The sequence below is a fragment of the Ostrinia furnacalis genome, unplaced genomic scaffold (genome assembly GCF_004193835.3).
Source record: "Ostrinia furnacalis isolate ACB-3 unplaced genomic scaffold, ASM419383v2 OfSCF2600, whole genome shotgun sequence".
Taxonomy (NCBI): Eukaryota; Metazoa; Arthropoda; class Insecta; order Lepidoptera; family Crambidae; genus Ostrinia; species Ostrinia furnacalis.
In genome coordinates, this window is record NW_021132839.1 from 74,411 (window position 1) to 94,117 (window position 19,707).

Sequence of the window (19,707 nt, forward strand, 5' to 3'; positions counted from 1 at the left end):
TCGCTCTCATCAAATGGTAATTCTTTGCGATAGAACGAGACGACATGACCGGCAATGGGCAGTTAACACTGTTGCCGATAGTACAGTGTGACGTTACAATCGTTCAGCCAATTGCGTTGTAAGAAATAATAGAGTCATTATATTAATATGTCAATACCATTTACATTTCAATAAAATACTTTAGTACTAAAGCTGATTGTGAAACTAACCATTTTGATGACCGTCTGAGCAAGCACTTACTAGTTCACTTAACAAACTTCAATCCTAATCAGCGTGTTAGATATTAATAATATTTTTTTCCTACGAGTTCTCTTTGGTGTTTTACAAACAATATCCGCAAATGTTGGTCACCCTTCATCTAGCCGAATGTTGGTTTGTTTTTCGACAGTGGCTACGCGACTCGCGGGTATTATACTATAAAGGTTTTTTGCGAAACAATGAAATTGTTTCAAAAGCCCGCTTGTACTTATCAAATAAAGTTTTTTCTCTCTTAATCAGCTTTATCAAAGCTTACTACAGATTTTTCTGGATTTTCAGTGGGTTTAAATTGAGTTTTAGATGCTACTATTGTCTACGTTTAGATAACTATTGTTCTTTTTTTCTATTTCTTAAAATAATACTACAAAAGAAATCTCAATCAGTCTTTATTAGATTCTAAAATAAAATTGATTCAAATCTGCAATGTCAAATGAAAATTTAATAATTCCAATTTAATTTTGACTTAACTCGCTAAGTTTTGTGTAAAGACAAAATGAAATGCTTGCTATGAACGGATTAATATTAAAATTTAATTAAACCCATTATCTCTGAAGAAACTTAACAATCTTTACGATAAATGATATAATTCAGTCAAAGACACTTCAGTTTATTTTGGCAACTCGAGGGGAGTTTCTGTTGATCTTCGCTACTTGATTGGAAAAGTTTGCTACATAAAATATTTTACTAGCAAATTCCTTATTAGGTTTCAGAAACAATAAGGGATTTTCGTAATATTTTTCCTTTTTGTGTGTTTTACCTATTTAATTTACCTTCAGTCTGTTCTGAAATTAAAGTAATTTTACTTGTTATTTCAAGTTTTCAACTAAAATGTAGAGGTAAGATTTTTCTCATCGTTTATTAATGCCAATCTAGCGCAGCTCAAATTTTAGAAAAATACTTGTGTATAGTAATACTAAAAGTAATTAAAAATTATTTATTCATCTTTCTTCAATGTCGATTGTGATTTGAAGGGTTATTACGTTATAACGCCTTAAAAATGGGGTAAATAAAAACCTCTCAAGGCAGCAGTCTGAGGGTATTGTCGCCTCCGAGTACAGTTACGTTTCATTATGGAACATAATATTACGAGAAAACCATGTCGATAAATCCCACAACTACTATAAAACATCTCCATCTAGTTTCTTACAAACTAATCACTTGGCCTTTTAAAAGGCGCCTGCAAATTGAGTTGTGGGGAAGCGCTGCAGTGACGCCATTGAGGCCCGCTTGCCGCACCACTACTAGTTTTCATACAATTTCTAGAAGCTCAGTTGTAGCACCAGTACCTCGCTTCTAATTTGAAGGCACCCTAAGTCTAAGATTGCCTTTAAAATTTTCACTGGAGTTACATTCCATAATCGTCTCAGCCATAGGACGTCCACTGCTGAACATAGGCCTCCCCCAATGCTTTCCATATTGCCCGGTTGGTAGCGGCCTGCGTCCAGCGCCTTCCTGCTACCTTTATGATGTCGTCGTTCTACCTTGTGGGTGAACGTCCCATGCTGCGTTTTCCGGTACGCGGCCTCCACTCCAGAACCTTGCTGCCCCATCGGCCGTTAGTTCTGCGTACTATGTGCCCTGCCCAGCGGATGCCTGCCTACGGATTAGCAAACTGAAGTTACATTACATCAAAGATAAAGCCTGCCCGGAGTTTCCCTATACGTGATTGTATCAGAAATGATGAGATCCGTAGGAGAACCAGAGTGACTGACATAGCCCGCAGAATCGCTAAAATAAAGTGGCAGTGGGCGGGGCACATATCTCGTAGAGCTGATGGCCGCTGGGGCAGGAAAGTTCTTGAATGGCGACCACGAGCCGGAAGACGTAGCGTGGGCAGGCCTCCCACTAGGTGGACCGACGATGAGGTGAAGGTCGCGGGAGGTGCTTGGATGCGAGCGGCGCAGGATCGGTCTTCGTGGAAATCCTTGGGGGAGGCCTTTGTCCTGCAGTGGACGTCTTTCGGCTGAAACGAACGAAAGCCCGCTAATTCCATGGCCCCACGGCTAAGCCAAAGTTTACTGGCTCGGGTCAGTACTGAATTTGTCTTACATTGAAGCGCTAACTTTGAGTCGACAACTTTGGCACCCGGCCCGCCCTTCGAGCGTAGCCTACATTAAAATAATAAAGCTCATGTTCACTCAACTTGCCAGAATGCTTTGTTCTTATTTTCGAATGTTTTGTCTGAGATATTTTGTTTGTAGGGCGTTGTATTCTTCTCATTTATCACTTCGGATGCCAGCCGGGCTAGGCCATGATATACTTATCTTATCGATGATGACTACAAATGTAATGGCTTGTCGTGCAAAATCGATAAAATGACGCGATAAAAGCTTATCGTGGCGCGCAGGTTAGAGTTGGTCTCTCTCGATCTAAAGATCCATGGTTTGATGCCCTGATGGGTCACAGGGTCACATAACTTGAAAAATTATTCCATGTAGGTACTTGGCAAAATGGTTAGTTTAACTTTAAAAATATAAAACCATTTGGTTTTTTAAGATGATAATTATTGTGCTTCGTAAGGCACATCATGTTGTTGGTCCGAATGAGTCGAGTCATGTTCATAATATCACACGCTTCGTTACCTGTTCAGTCATGTATTTTTATTTTATTTTGAAAGTACTTATTAAGTAACTACACAATTTTGTTGTATATTAACGCCCGTATTCACAAACTTTTCTAGATATGAGGTCTCTCACACCCCACTGTGCGTTCGATTTGCTGCTTCACTTAAGCAAGCATCGTTTATGAATACCGGCGTCAGTGCACGTGACGCACGCACAGGGTGACCCACGTACCAATCACAGAGCTCTGTTCAACGTTGTGCGTTCGATGCACACTTAAGCAAGCATCGTTTGTGGATACGGGCGTAAGTAGGTACATAGAATAACATAAGAGTTTTATTGACAAAATTATTGGATACATTCAAAAGTACTTTATTGTTTTCTCCGAAGTAATACTAATGCTTACAAGTAGATTTCAGCTTATCCCGAATTTATCTACTGGCAGTATCTCGAAAACTTGAGAGAAAGGATCTCGGAATAAAAATGTCTGCGTCTCTTGAGAATCGAGTCAGATATTGGTGAAATCATACAGATATTCTTACGTAGTCTTTCTCCCAACGGCACTATTATCTACTTTCCTTTGAAAGCGAATTTTGGGCTTTTCCAAGTAACTAATTGTTTAAGTTCGTTCAAGCGGTATCTGTAATAAGAGATTTCCATGTATCCTTGAAAGTTTTCCGAGTCCCGAATCCCATGGATCCATGGTTACGACGCAAATTGCACAAACATGTCCTCCAGTAAGAGCCAAAGCACACGATGCGTTGCGGTGACGGTGCGACGCCGGAGCGGTGTCGCTGCGTTGCCTTATACAGAAATATTCTGCGTCGAGCAATACGCCGAAATCTCTGATCTGGATATAGTGTGGATATGGTGATCTGGATCTTGATGTCTTTCGGATCAAACTACCTTTGTTTAAGCGCAAAATCCTAAACAGCTTCGCATCGGGTCGCCGATGAAATGTTATTACAGCTAAAGAATGCTCGCTGAAGATTGCATGCCGTGGCAACCTATGTAAGGCAACACTTAAAATAAGTTTAAATACGTAGTAAACATTGTTTTTTTTTTGTGTAGTGTAATTTATCTTATTGGTTAACATAATAAATAAAGAGAAATCTTTGCGGTGCGGCGCCGCAACGCATCGTGTGCTCTGGCTCTAAGGGGACGCTTAGGAAGAATGCTTAGTTCGAAGTATCCCCTTGTGAGTGGTGCTTGCAAGTTCGCCTTCTGTGTGATTCCGCAAAGTGAGATGAGTATTACTGTCAGGAGTTTTAGGTTGCATTGAAACGATATCATCCATTGTCGTACTCGTGTGTATTAAAACTCATAAAACTAATTTATTTATGCAAGTAGGCTTTTAGAAAGCACTATTACACGTCCCAGTATTAACCCTACCACTGCTTCAGAATAATAAATTGGCCAGTGCTGAGAAGGAGCAGCGCAAGAAACTCAGTCACTATTAATATAGTCTTATTTTAATAAGAGTAAATAAAGCTTCTTTGGCCTGGCGATGCTTTACTTCACAATGTTTTTTTTATTTACTTTGACTGATTTATTTAGGTATATGGTTCTCTAAGAGCTTGTTCCCACGGCTATACAGTTTTGTGGGATCCAGTATTTGTAGGACACTGAAACACGTACTACTAAACGGGATTCTGTCAAAAGCAGTTCCTGCAAAATACAGGTTGTCCCCGTGGGAATAGCCCTTATACGAAAAAGATGACAAATATTTACGAACGTATCTATAGTCATTTAAGTAGGTATATTAAGATCAAATTCCTGTGAACTAATATCTCTATTATGTCTAAAGTTGAAGATATTCTATTGCAAATAAAAAATACCATTTTCCAATTAATTTCAAACAAAATACTAGTAGCTTCCAATTACCAAAGCAATACCTTTGTAAAGTGGCTCAAAAACAGCAATCTGTGTATTTTGTATTCGTTACCGTTACATTGTTTCCGTTTCTGTAAGATTTATGCGTAGCCAAGTTCCAATCTAATTTCTGGAACTTGGACACCTCGCTACAAGCCGGTGCCAAGTTTAAAGTGTAGCCAAGGCAAGGTGATAGATCAACCCGTTATTCGATTTCCTTAAAAGCGCTTTGAAAATGGAAATGGCGCACTCAAAGAATATGATTTAAACGTCTATTGCACGATGTAGACTTAAGTTAGTAAAGTTATTCGGTGAAATGAATCTGGCAAGTAAGTATATTTGATATGAAACTACTAGATTTTTTAAAACAAGACAGTATTTGTTAAGCAACTTGCAGCTAATTCGCACAATAACGTGGGTCGTGCTTTTCGTCGTAGCCACATGTATGTATGTTGCCATACTTTTTGCAGCGTTGTCGAGCGTGTTGAATTCACATGTTGCGCATCAATTGTTTCTTAAAAAATCATTTTTGAACTGCTNATTTGTAGGGCGTTTGTATTCTTCTCATTTATCACTTTGGATGCCAGCCGGGCTAGGCCATCTTATCGATGATGACAACAAATGGGCTTGTCGTGCAAAATCGATAAAATCTATCGTGGCGCGTATCCTAGGTCTAGGTTAGAAAGTTGGACTCTCTCGATCTAAAGATCCATGGTGTGATGCCCTGACTTGAAAAATCATTCCATGTACTTGACAATCTGGTTAGCCCACTAAGATTAAAAATGTAAATCCATTTGATTTTTTTAGATGATAATATTTATTGTGCTTCATAAGGCACATCATGTTGTTGGTCCGAATGAGTCGAGTCATGTTCATATCACACGCTTCGTTACCTGTTCAGTCATGTATTTTTATTTTATTTTGAAAGTACTTATTAAGTAACGACACAATTTTGTTGTATATTGACGCCCGTATTCACAAACTTTACTATGAGATCTCTCAGTGCGCGTGACGGCGTGACGTACGCACAAGGTGACACACGAACCAATCACAGAGCTCTGTTCAACGCTGTGCGTTCGATCCACACTTAAGTAAGCATCGTTTGTGAATACGGGCGTAAGATAAGAGTTTTATTGACAAAATCATTGGATACGTTCAAAAGTACTTTATTGTTTTCTTCGAAGTAATACTAATGCTTAGGTACACGTAGATTTCAGCTTATCCCGAATTTATCTACTGGCAGTATCTCGAAAACTTGAGAGAAAGGATCTCGGAATAAAAATGTCTGCGTCTCTTGAGAATCGAGTCAGATATTGGTGAAATCATACAGATATTCTTACGTAGTCTTTCTCCCAACGGCACTATTATCTACTTTCCTTTGAAAGCGAGTTTAGGGCTTTTCCAAGTAATTGTTTAAGATCGTTCAAGCGGTATCTGTAATAAGAGATTTCCATGTATCCTTGAAAGTTTTCCGAGTCCCGAATCCCATGGATCCATGGTTACGACGCAAATTGCACAAACATGTCCTCTAAGTAAGAGCCAAAGCACACGATGCGTTGCGGTGACGGTGCGACGCCGGAGCGGAGTCGCTGCGTTGCTTTACATAGAAATATCTGTGGCGGGCCACACGAGCGGTGCGAAGCTGGGTCGCGCGATACTAAATCTCTGATCTGGATTCTGGATATAGCGTGGATATGGTGATCTGGATCTGGATGTTTTTCGGGACAAGCTATACCTTTGTATAAGCGCAAAATACTAAACAGCTTCGCATCCGATCACTGGCGAAATGTTATTACAGCATTTTATAGCTAAAGAATACTCGCTGAAGAAACTTTATTTTTTAGTGTGGACACTGTGTAATAATAATTATAAGTATACTATTGCATGCCGTGGCAACCTATAATTAAGGCAGAACTTAGATTTAATTTTAAATAAACAACTTGAAAAAATCGAACTTTGAGAAGCGACTCCAATCGCTAAGAAATTTTAATAACTTAGATTAACTTTAACGTTGTAAATATTGTTTCTTTTTTGTGTATGTCTTGTTGGTTGTCTTAATAAATAAAAATAAGTCTTTGCGGTGCGGCGCCGCAACGCGTCGTGTGCTCTGGCCTTAAGGGGACGCTTAGGAAGAATGCTTAGTTCGAAGTATCCCCTTGTGAGTGGTGCTTGCAAGTTCGCGTTCTGTGTGATTCCGCAAAGTGAGATGAGTATTACTGTCAGGAGTTTTAGAGTGCATTGAAACGATGTCATCCATTGTCATATCCGTGTGTATTAAAACTCATTTATGCAATTAGGCTTTTAGAAAGCACTTTTACACGTCCCTGTATTAACCCTGCCACTGTTTCAGGACAATAAATCGGCCAGAGCTGAGAAGAAGCAGTGCAAGCAAACTCGGTTACTATTAATATAGTCTTATTTTAATTTTAATAAAAGTAAATAAAGCGTCTTAGGCCTGGCGATGCTTTAACTTCACAGTGTTTTTTTATTTACTTCGACTGGTTTAGGTATATGGTTCTCTAAGGGCTCGTTCCCACGGCAATACAGTTTTGTGGAATCCAGTATTTGTAGGACACTGAAACACGTACTACTAAACGGGATTCTGTCAAAAGCAGTTCCTGCAAAATACAGGTTGTCCCCGTGGGAATAGTCCTTATACGAAAAAGATGACATAAATATTTACGTACGTATCTATCTATAGTCATTTAAGTAGGTATAATATGGTCGAATTCCTGTGAACTAATATCTCTATTATGACTAGAGTTAAGATATTCTATTGCAAAAAAAAAAACCATTTCCCAATTAATTTCAAACAAAGTACGAGTAGCTTCCAATTACCAAAGCAATACCTTTGTAAAGTAGCTCAAAAACAGCAATCTGTGTATTTTGTATTCGTTACCGTTACATTGTTTCCGTTTCTGTAAGATTTATGCGTAGCCAAGTTCCAATCTAATTTCTGGAACTTGGACACCTCGCTACAAGCCGGTGCCAAGTTTAAAGTGTAGCCAAGGCAAGGTGATAGATCAATCGGGTATTCGATTTCCTTAAAAGCGCTTTGAAAATGGAAATGGCGTACTCAAAGAATATGATTTAAACGTCTATTGCACGATGTAGACTTAAGTTAGTAAAGTTATTGGGTGAAATGAATCTGGCAAGTAAGTATATTTGATATGAAACTAATAGATTTTTTAAAACAAGACAGTATTTACTAAGCAACTTACAGCTAATTCGCATACAACGCGGGTCGTGCTTTGCGTCGTTGCCACATGTGTTGCCATACTTTTTGCAGCGTTGTCAAGCGTGTTGAATTCACATATTGCGCGTCAATTGTTTCTTAAAAAAATCATATGAACTGCTTTAGGTAATCCTACAACATAATCATAATTATTACTTTCGATTTATGTTACCTAAATAAAATAAATGCTTAACTTTTTAAGCAGGTTCATTTTTCGAACTGAAATACCTATAAAAAATTTAATAACTTGGCGGGGAGAAATCCTTTTTATGGCAACCCTGTCACCCGGAAAACTCGCGAAATAAAATTATCTAATTTAAAAAATACAATTGTTGAATCCGTCCTCTTTCTCAAAGACCGGGGGCCCTTTCATTAACAGGCCACTTTGTTAAATTCGAGCAAAATTAAATCAACCTCACCGATACGGCAGTGCGGCTGGCGGGAGGCCAGAATTTCCCGGCAAACTGTACTATGAAGCAATCCATGTTTTGCTCAAGAACGACTCGATTTAATAACTTACGCTTCTCCTCTCGCTCGCTCTAACACAAAACCTGTTTGCAGGCGAACATAGAAAACTGTTGACATCTCGCTCGCACTTCCACGCTGCAGTGGAGCTACAGCCATTAATATTGTTTTAGATCGTTGGATTTGCGGTCCATTGGTTCTTAGACTATTTTCTGGATAAGAATGCTTCAATGGTCATGCCTAGTTTTCGTTTCCGCGACGTGATTTTGTACGAACACGGAAAATTTTCACTTCGACTTTCTGCCACAAGCTGTTCGAAGCTGTTCGAAATTAATTAACCATGGGCAAGGTCAAGTCAGAATGTTCAATTTAAAGTAAACTCTTTGGTCGGATGAAATTTTCGAGCGAAAGTTGCCGGATAAGGATTTTGTATAAGATAATTTTGTTGGATCAACTTCGGAAATTATTACAGTTGGAGTCATACTTGAGAATTTAACAATTCGGAATTGAGATGTCCTAAGTTTTATTGGACATCATTTTGGAAGTTTTGTTTAAATTATTCTTGTATTTGAAGTTTGTTAATTAATCTTCGGAAGTTTAAGGTACGATTGAATTCTTATTATGAAGTGCTGCTTCAACGTCGTTCCACAAAGTCGATTTATTATTCTAATAAAAGGTTCTTGGTATTACAGAAGTTGCGGTAGGTAATTATTTGACTTATCCGTTGTTTATTACGATGTTCTGTTACCAATGAACTGTGTTTCTAAGAGACAATTGTCTTATCTAAATTAACAAATCCACGTCCATGTAATGAGGGTTTTCGCGATTGAAAAATCCGCCAGATGGCAATAGGTACGTAGACGGGATTAAAGCATCATAAAAATTATCCACACTAATAATTATAAAGAGGAATGATTTTTGATTTTTGATAGGTTCTGAAACTATTGGACTGATTTAAAAAAAAACACCCCTAGAATGCTCATTATCCCTGTTCGCCGGGTAATAAAAACATATCAAAACATAATTTTGTATAAGCATGTTTTATGTCTAAGCAAGGAAAGTCGCATGAATTTACTTCGACACGTCCAAACACCTCTAGCGTTTCGTTCGACACCCAACCAAAAAGCTATAAAACCGTTCACACGTAAAACCGCCAATTATGGCAAAACTAGCAAGAATTCGACCGAAAGCCAGACGATCGGTATTACCGGTAATCAGTTTACACACGATAGGGATGTGGCGCGACTAACACGGTTATCGGGAATTACGGGCAAAAGAGCCGGGACGGACGCGGTCGGCAGTGTGAGGCGGAATATGACGATTCTTGTCTGAAGTTTTTTGAATATGTATTTTTATTTTGCTAAACTGCGTTCCCATTTAGTTTATAGTTTATATTATTAATTATAGAAATTATGAATTATCATAAATTATGACTTGGGGCTAGCTGGCGCTGTGTGAAATCGTCCAAAGATTTGCTTATTTATTTATAGTCAAGTCTATTTAATACTTTCTACTTGAATTTTGTATTATTATTTTCTTAATTGCAATTATTCTACAAAAACTTTTCATTCGAATAAGTCAACTGACTAAAAGTCGGGCTCTGTTAAAATAACTACTTATGCCATTGTTAAAAAGGTTATTTTATCATTTTAAATAAAAAATCATAGTAGGTAACCATTTATCTACACCTCATTATTACGTAGTAAAGCATCCTGAATAACTCAATAAAATACGTTTTCATTATTTTCAAATAAAGAATTGAAACTCCTGTGTCAAATAGGTATAATGTAATTACATCGTACCACCAATGCTAATGTTGCATTTATTAATAAATAGGAAATTTAAATCCCTTCCAAATAAATCGTGGCCATTATAAAACGGAGTCTGTTTCATACATTCGACCTGCCATCAATATTCGGATATCCGAGACCCATACATCAACGTCATTACCTCATACGTAATATTATACGTGTACGGGTCACAGTACCTAAATAAAGCGAAACATTGTGGCATCTTCTGTGATTGTAATAATAAGTGCTTTATACTTCTTACTTATATTAAAAATGTGAACATTAATAATATTGTGAAGAAGATGGATGGATAACTGATAGTTAACTGACAATAGTGACTGAGTTACTTGCGCTGCTTCATCTCAACACTGGCCCATTTATTGTCCCGAAGCAGTGGTAGGGTTAATACTCGGACGTGTAAAAGTGCTTTTTAAAAGCCTATTTGCAAAAATAAATGAGTTTTGTGAGTTTTTTTTATGATCTTTCAGGCAAAAACTATTGGACGGACTCTGATGAAACATTACAGTGTTTATATTATTTATACATCAGAATAAAATATAGTCTGTTATTTATAACGGTATTGAGATAATTGGTCAAATTACAGCGATAAGTGTCAAGTAACTCAGTCTTTTTGTGACAATCTGAATCAAACGGGCAAAGCCACGAGCATAAGCTAGTGCAACAAAATTATACTGCCGTTGACAGTACATGCCATTAATAGGAGGCTAACACCCGTATTCACAAACGATGCTTGCTTAAGTGAAGCAGCAAATCGAACGCACAGCATTAAATAGAGCTCAGTGATTGGTTCGTGTGTCACCCTGTGCGTCCACGCGCACTGTGAGACCTCATAGTAATGTTTGTGAATACGGGCGTAATAACTTAAGTTATTTGCATGTAGTGATAAAGGCCGAAGTTTAACCATCCACAGTTTGGTTAGGACATTGGAGAAACATTCTGATTGAGCGATACACGAGTACACGACTTCATGATCCGATCTTGAAGGGTCGAAGGTCATAAACGTAGGTCCGGTCGGGTCATCAGGTTGTCAATTTTGAGGGAAACCATTGACTACAGACGGTCATTGGGAAAATCGTCTCCGCTTGGGGAGAAAATATTTTTTCTCTTTACTTTTTGTTCTCACCTGCAGATCTATGGTGGAGTGAGCTTTTCCAAAAAATTACTCGCTTCTATCTAACCGTGACTAAATACCTGCATTGTTCTTTTTGTGATAAAGGATTTTTAATGTGAATAGTGAAATTGAAACTGATTATTATTTTAAACATTTTACACTATTACTAATTTTTTTTTGTTATACTAATTTTTCTGGTCGGGTTATCCCGATGGTAAACTGGATGAGAATGCCTTATGGCATTAAGTTCACCTGATGTTAAAATTATGGCACTAAATGATAAATAAATAAATAAATTTAAAAAGCTTTTCACATAATAATCGCTTGCAGTTTCGGTAATGTATTTCGTTCAAATAATTAAATTATTTTGCTTTGTCCCAAAATGCACTATGTCTGTTATCCGACGCGTGTTTATTTTATTAAATCTACATCCAGTGTACCGTGCAACAAACATGGCAATTATCAAGCCAATTTAGACTTTATTGCATTTCGTTTTGGCATTAGGATCGGCTTTCACCAAGGCGGAGCGGTGCGGATCGGAGCAGAGAAGTTTTTTGAATAACCAATCTATTTGCACATCTCCACTCCGCGCGGTTTTCGAAGAAATGGATCGAGCGGAGAAGGTCAAGAAGTGTCGGGCGCACTTGTTTTTCTTTAGATTTTGACAGCGACCGAAAAGAGCGGAGCGGTGCGGTATTTCAAAAATAACAATAAACTGAAAGCTGACAGCTACGCACAGCTCACACATCTCTTCTCCGCACCGCTCCGTTCTTCTCCGCTCCGCTTTGGTGGAAACCGGGCCTTATGAAGTTCCGATTTATTTATTTTCGCGTCAAATGGGTAAACGAAATAACCGTAATAGTACACTGGAATTAATTATTATCCAATTAGTTGTTATGTTACATGGAAATTGGTCATAACAGAGTGATTATGTACGAATTTGATCGGTGACATTTTGTGACGAACAAAAAGCAAATAGGCTTGTGGCAATATAACATTGCTGCATTTTAAATAAATACTATGGGGCAGCAAGGTTCTGGGGTGAAGTCCACGTACCGGAAAGCGCAGCGTAGGACGTCCACACACGAGGTGGACCGACGACCTCATAAAAGTAGCAGGAAGGCGCTGGATGCAGGCCGCCACCAACCCAGCCATTGTGGAAACATTTATATTTAGACCTTGAGGAAGAACATTCAAGTATTTTTGTTGGCCTATATTTTTTCTTCCAAAAATGACTGGTAGAGTCATTCAAGTTTGGCAAGAGCCTTGTGTTTCTATGCTTTGAGTAACAAAAACAAATACATAAACAATAACCTAACCTCTCTCTAGCTTATGTTTTTTTTTGTTGTCGAATAGTTTTTTTTCTACTGTCAGTACAGGAGTAGTATAATAATAATAATAATAATAAATACTCTTTATTGCACACCAAAGAACAGAACAGAAAAAAAATAACACATAAGGTACAACTAGGCGGTCTTATCGCTATGAAGCGATCTCTTCCAGACTACCTATGGAGAGGACAGTTATGAAGTACAAATATGAAGGGGAAGGCGGTGTCGACACTAATGAAATAAATAATAACAATAATAGTATGTACTCGTAACAACAAATCCATTCGCCAAAAAAGTTATTTATTATTATTCTTCTTCTTTTATCTATGAGTGCAATCCCATTTAATTACGGCATCTTTAAATACTCACGCTCAAACGCTAGCTTACTGAAAATAAGACCCCTACATTTCAGGCGCACAGTAATGATAGTGCTATGCCTAATTGGATGGCTGTCATTAATTTGTGCGGTAATATCATTAAGTGGCATCTGCCGACTTGTTGACGGATCTCTGTTAGAGTTCCAAACGCTAGCGAGTCGATAATAAGGCTCAAATTAGATTGAAGCGGACGCTGAATAATTAAATTGTTCTTCTATTTCATTTTGGCAATGATGGAAGGATATAAAATAAAGGAATGAATAAATGGAAAATAGCACCAGTCAACAGCTAAAGCCTGGTCCGTGAGAGCACGTAGAATTTTGTCCACTATTGCTGTCGCGACTGTGTGACGCGCGCCCGCAGTGAGTGTGCGAGCGCGACAGCAACATAATTACGCGCGAGCGATAAGGATGGGTAACTTGGGGTCAGTGGACAAAATTCTACGTGCTCACGGACCAGGCTTTACCATGATAACAGCTTGGATCTCGAACTCCCACAACAGCTTGGATGCTTAAGGATATTGGTAAAATAACAATAATATTACTTGCATCGCTGTAATCTATAGGCTCCAATGAGTAGGTATGTAATAAATCTTCATCAAACATTACAAAAAATAACAAATTAGATGCTGGTAATGGTTAATGAAAATCAGCCGGGTTTATAATTTTCTTATTTTGCAAAAATATTTAATAATAGAAAGATTGATGACTTCCATTTGTCTCCACAAATTATTAAGCCTCTAATGAGTATATATTAAAAAAAAAAAAAAAATTTAATGAAGGTCTATAAATTACTGCATGTTTTGTAAAATTACTTTTAATAAAGAAAGACTGATGATGTCCATTTGTCTCTACAAAAGATTCAGCTCCCGGTACCGCTACCGCTCGTAACGTGAACAACTCCAAACCAACGAGTAATGTTCGTTGTTATCCTACTACGTAACGTACAAACTCCACGAGCCTATTGTTGTTGGTGCAAATAAGCGTGTTGATACTTGTTTATGCCTGGTGACAAAATGTAGCCTTTGAACATTCTAGACTGAGGCTGGGTTGCACCATCTTACATTAACTTTAACAAGCGTCAAAAGTTAAGTTAGTTATGGTTATGTTACGGTTACAATAAGGTGGTGCAATCTATTGAGTTATAATGTACTACGTAGTAATATTACTGCAATGGTGCAATCCGGACTAAAAGTCTCCCCTCCCCANGCGTCGTCTCACAAAGTCGATTTATTATTCTAATAAAAGGTTTTTGGTATTACAGGAGTTGCGGTAATTATTTAACTTATCCGTTGTTTATTACGATGTTCTGATACCAATGAACTGTGTTTCTAAGAGACAATTGTCTAATCTAAATTAACAAATCCACGTCCATGTTATTAAAGCATCATAAAAATTATCCTCACTAATATTATAAAGAGGAATGATTTTTGATGTTTGATAGGTTCTGAAACTACTGGACTGATTTTAAAAAAGTTAACATATCCTGTTCGCCGGGTAATAAAAACATATCAAAACATAATTTTGTATAAGCATGTTTTATGTCTAAGCAAGGAACGTCGCATAATTTACTTCGACACGTCCAAACACCTCTAGCGTTTCGTTCGACACCCAACCAAAAAGCTATAAAACCGTTCACACGTAAAACCGCCAATTATGGCAAAACTAGCAAGAATTCGACCGAAAGCCAGACGATCGGTATTACCGGTAATCAGTTTACACACGATAGGGATGTGGCGCGACTAACACGGTTATCGGGAATTACGGGCAAAAGAGCCGGGACGGACGCGGTCGGCAGTGTGAGGCGGAATATGACGATTCTTGTCTGAAGTTTTTTGAATTGGTATTTTTCTTTCGTTAAACTGCGTTCCAATTTAGTTTATGGTTTATATTAATTATAGAAGTTATGAATTATCATAAATTATGAATAGCGCTGGCGCTGTGTGAATTTGTCCAAAGATTTATTTATTTATTTTATATTCAAGTCCATTGAATACTTTCTACTTGAATTTTGGATTATTTTTTTCTTAGTTGCAATTATTCTACAAAAACTTTTTATTCGAAGAAGTCAAATGGCTAAAAGTTGGACTCTATTAAAAAAATCCATTGTTAAACAGATTATTTTATCATTTTAAATAAAAATCGTAGTAACCATTTTATCTACACCTTATTAGTACGTAAAGTATCCTGAATAACAATAAAATACGTTTTCATTATTTTCAAATAAAGAATCGAAACTCCCGTGGTTTAATCATAGTAAATACAAATATATTTTATGTAATTACTTACATCGTGCCACCAATGCCAATGTTGCATTTATTTAATATGAAATTTAAATCCCTTCCAAATAAATCGTGGCCATTATAAAACGGAGTCTGTTTCATACATTCGACCTGCCATCAATATTCGGATATCCGAGACCCATACATCAACGTCATTACCTCATACGTAATATTATACGTGTACGGGTCACAGCAAATAAAGCGAAACATTATGGCATCTTCTGTGATTATAATAATAAATGCTATACGCTATTATCCTACTTCTTACTAATATAAAACTGCAAACGTGGTACTGAATAAACAATTTTGTATTTTAATAAAAAATGTAAACATTTTGTAAAGATGTATGGATAGCTAGATGGATATTTGCTAAAAACTACAGAATGGATTTTTATCAAATCTTACAGTTTTATTGTTCTTTACAAAATCAAAAATATTTTATTAAATTTATACCACAAGTGGCACTTATGAACGTCAAAATATAGTAAATAAAAAAAAGTAGAAGTAAACTTTACATGTCTTCTTATCTTTTGGGCCCTACCAGCAGCGCTTCGAGACAAACATATGGCAAGTGCTGAGAAGAAACGCCGAAACAAACATACATCAGAATAACATATAACCTAGGCAATATTTTTTAACGAAACTAAGTTAATTAATCAAATTATGTGTCAAGTAACTCGGTCTTCTGTAACAAACTGAACACATGGGCGAAGATGCGGACAAATACAAGTGTAGCAAAATTATTGTTTAAAGTATTTCGTTGACAGTACATGCCACTAGTAGCAGAGGCTAAGTTATTTGCATAGTGATAAGGGCTACAGTTTGACCATCCACAGTTTGGTTAGGACGTTGAAGAAACATTCTGATTGAGCGATACACGACTTCATGATCCGATCTTGAAGGGTCGAAGGTCATAAACGTAGGTCCAATCGGGTCATCAGGTTGTCGATTTTGCGGGAAACCATTGACTACAGACGGTCATTGGGAAAATCATCTCCGCTTGAGGAAAAATATCTACTACCTATGAGCTTATTTTTTGTTCTCACACAAGAGGTGCAGATGCGATTTATGGTGGAGCGAGCTTGAGAAAAGAGACCTGTTCACTTGAGCCTTGTAGGCCTTCTAATTCCAAATGTGAATTTTAATTAATTTGAATTTATTTTATCATATTTTTTTGCCCCTGCGTACAAGGCACCCACTGAAAACCAGTGTCTTGGCACTTGGCAGTAAAATGTCAACTGTCAAGATAATACTGAGTGGGTGACCTCTTTGGCAACATTTTTTTTTCTCCGCCTCATTGTTTTTGTACTTTTTAGTTGTCAAATAAATAATTTTTCTTTCTTTCTTTCCTTCAAATGCTTTCTTTTCCTTCTAGCCGCAGTTATTCTTGGTCTAAGTATGGATTTTTTTAATGTGAATAGTGAAATAGAAAATAAAGTGAATGCAATTATTTTTATACATTACAAAATCTTCATTTTTACACTAAATCAAAAGCTTTTAACTTAATAATCTCTCGCAGTTTCGGTAATGTATTTTGTTTAAATACTATCTACATGGGAATTATTTTGTTGTGTCCCAAATCCACTATGTCTGTTATCCGATGCGTGTTTATTTTATTAAATTTGCATCCAGTGTACCGTGCAACAAACATGGCAATTATCAAGCCAATTTAGACTTTATTGCATTTCGTTTTGGCATTAGGCCCGGTTTCCACCAAAGCGGAGCGGTGCGTAAAATCAAAATCAAAAATATTTTATTCAATTCAGACCAGTAGTGGCACTTATGAACGTCAAAATACAGTAAATTAAAAAAAAAGGTAGCCCTTATGGGGCACTTTACATGTCTCCTTAACTTTTGGGCCCTACCAGCGATTCGAGACAAAATGGCAAGTGCTGAGAAGAAACGCCGGAACAAACTCAGTCAGTAAGAAAGTGTGGAGCAGAGAAGTTTTGTGAATAACCAATCATTCCGTTATTTGCACATCTCCACTCCGCTCAGCTTCGGTGGAAATGGATCAAGCGGACAAGAGTCGAGAAGTGTCGGGCGCACTTGTTTTTCAAAGACTTTGACAGCGACCGCGGCGCGGCGCAACAACTGACAGCTGACAGCTACGCACAGATCACACATCTCCTCTCGTCTCCGCACCGCTCCGCTCTTCTCCGCTCCGCTTTGGTGGAAACCGGGCCTTATAAAGTTCCGATTTATTTGTTTTCGCGTCAAATGGGTAAACGAAATAATCGTAATAGTACACTGGAATTAATTATCCAATTAGTTGTTATGTTCCATGGAAATTGGTCATAACAGAGTGATTATGTAAGAATTTGATCGGTGACATTTTGTGATGAACAAATAGCAAATCCAGTAAATAGGCTTGTGACAATGTAACATTGCAGCATTGTAAATAAATACTATGGGGCAGAAAGGTTCTGGGGTGAAGTCCACGTACCGGAAAGCGCAGCGTAGGATGTCCACACGCAAGGTGGACCGACGACCTCATAAAAGTAGCAGGAAGGCGCTAGATGCAGGCCGCCACCAGCCCGGCCATTGTGGAAACATTTATATTTAGACCTTGAGGAAGAACATTCAAGTATTTTTGTTGGCCGATATTTTTTCTTCCAAAAATGACTGGTAGAGTCATTCAAGTTTGACAAGAGCCTTGTGTTTCTATGCTTTAAGTAACAGAAACAAATACATAATACAATAACCTAACCTCTCTCTAGCTTATGTTTTTTTTTTTTGTTGCCGAATAGTTTTTTTTCTACTGTCAGTACAGGAGTAGTATGTACTCGTAACAGCAAATCCATTCGGCAAAAAAGTTATTTATAATTTATTCTTCTTCTTTTATCTATGAGTGCAATCCCATTTAATTACGGCATCTTTAAACACTCACGCTCAAACGCTAGCTTACTGAAAATAAGACCCCTACATTTCAGGCGCACAGTAATGATAGTGCTATGCCTAATTGGATGGCTGTCATTAATTTGTGCGGTAATATCATTAAGTGGCATCTGCCGACTTGTTGACGGATCTCTATTAGAGTTCCAAACGCTAGCGAGTCGATAATAAGGCTCAAATTAGATTGAAGCGGACGCGGACGCTGAATAATTTAATTGTTCTTCTATTTCATTTTGGCAATGATGGAAGGATATAAAATAAAGGAATGAATAAATGGAAAATAGCACCAGTCAACAGCTAAAGCCTGGTCCGTGAGCACGTAGAATTTTGTCCACTGACCCCAAGCTACCCATCCTTATCGCTCGCGCGTAAATATGTTGCTGTCGCGCTCGCACACTCACTGCGGGCGCGCGTCGCACAGTCGCGACAGCAATATAATTACACGCGAGCGATAAGGATGGGTAGCTTGGGGTCATTGGACAAAATTCTACGTGCTCACGGACCAGGCTTTACCATGATAACAGCTTGGATCTCGAACTCCCACAACTGCTTGGATGCTTAAGGATATTGGTAAAATAACAATAATATTACTTGCAACGCTGTAATCTATAGGATCCAATGAGTAAGTTTGTAATAAATCTTCATCAAACATTACGAAAATAATTAACTAGGTACCTATACGCTTATGATGAAAATCAGCTGGACTTATAAATTACTTCATATTTTGTAAAATTAATTTTAATAGAGAAAGACTGATGACGTCTATTTGTCTCTACAAAATAATATAGCTTCTAATGAGTAGGTATTAAAAAAATTCAAAATTTAATGAAGGTCTATAAATTACTACATATTTTGTAAAATTAATTTTAATACAGAAAGACTGATGATGTCCATTTGTCTCTACAAAAGATTCAGCTCCCGGTACCACTACCGCTCATAACGTGAACAACTCCTAACCAACGAGTAATGTTCGTTGTTATCCTACTACGTAACGTACAAACTCCACGAGCCTATTGTTGTTGGTGCAAATAAGCGTGTTGATACGTTGTTTATGTCTGGTGACAAAATGTAGCCTTTGAACATTGTAGACTGAGGCTGGGTTGCACCATCTTACATTAACTTTAACAAGCGTCAAAAGTTAAGTTAGTTATGGTTATGTTACGGTTACAGTAAGGTGGTGCAATCCATTGAGTTATAATGTACTACGAGTACGTAGTAATATTACTTCAATGGTGCAATCTGGACTAAAAGTCTCACCTCCCCANAGCACTTAGGTAAGTACAGATAACCACTATTGTGTTTAATGTAGACCTTATTAGATCTACATGAATACATGCTAATGATGCAGAGCTGGGATCTTAACCCTAAGGAGAGGCCGACTTTCGCTGGCATCATGCGGTATATGGACACCAATAAGTCTGAGACGGCCATCGCGGTGTTTAGGTAAGAACATTGACGCATCTTATACAGTTGTAATAGATGCTATTTTGCAAAGAAATCGTATAATAGC

The 19,707-nt window shown here is 37.6% G+C and overlaps 1 protein-coding gene across 1 annotated transcript in view; it reads left to right on the forward strand.

The window, feature by feature from the left end:
- The window catches only part of LOC114356004 (leucine-rich repeat-containing protein 24), a 51,921-nt gene that overhangs the window by 10,560 nt on the left and 21,654 nt on the right, over positions 1 to 19,707 (forward strand). The gene's annotated exons all lie outside the window — the stretch shown is intronic.